This window comes from Humulus lupulus, chromosome 4, assembly GCF_963169125.1.
Source record: "Humulus lupulus chromosome 4, drHumLupu1.1, whole genome shotgun sequence".
Classification (NCBI taxonomy): domain Eukaryota; kingdom Viridiplantae; phylum Streptophyta; class Magnoliopsida; order Rosales; family Cannabaceae; genus Humulus; species Humulus lupulus.
Window position 1 is genome coordinate 15,967,827 of NC_084796.1, and position 707 is coordinate 15,968,533.

Consider the following 707-nt stretch of genomic DNA (forward strand, 5'->3'; position numbering starts at 1 on the left):
GGTTACCAAATGAGGATCCAAATCTCCATATCAAAAAATTTTTAGAGCTGTGTACAACATTTAAAATGAACGGGGTGAGTAATGATGCTATAAGAATAAGATTATTTCCATTTTCACTAAGAGATAGAACTAAGGGTTGGTTGAATTAATTACAAGCCAACTCTATAGTTACTTGGGAAGACTTGGCTCATAAATTCCTTGGTAAATATTTTCCTCATGCGAAGTCAGCCAGAATAAGAGGAGAGATTAATAACTTCCACCAGTTGGATGGAGAGTCTTTATATGACGCGTGAGAACGTTTTAAAGAGTTGCAAAGGAAATGCCCACATCATGGAATAGAGAAGTGGCTTGCTAGTTCATACATGTTATAATGGTTTGGGAGGAAATACAAGGACAATTATAGATGCAGTGTCGGGAGGAGCATTTATGAGAAAAAGTGCTAATGAAGCATATGAATTATTGGAAGATATGGCCATGAAAAACTATAATTGGCTTACTGAGCATGCGAATAAGAAAGTAGCAGAAGTGTTAGAGGTTGACCCAATTGTTTTATTGACCGCTCAAGTGGCATCTCTAACTAAGCAATTATAGCAGAATAACCTCAACGCACAAGCAATGCAAATACATAATGTCGTGAGTTGTGAGATTTTTGGGGGACCGCATTCGTATGAACAATGCCCAAGCACAACTAGCTGCTCAATAGACGT

The 707-nt window shown here is 37.8% G+C and overlaps 1 non-coding gene across 1 annotated transcript; it reads right to left on the reverse strand.

The window, feature by feature from the left end:
* Positions 1-230: 230 nt before the first annotated feature.
* LOC133833492 (small nucleolar RNA R71) lies at positions 231-337 on the reverse strand. The gene has a single exon (XR_009892869.1). It is a non-coding gene; the product is annotated as a small nucleolar RNA R71 (small nucleolar RNA).
* Positions 338-707: the final 370 nt, after the last annotated feature.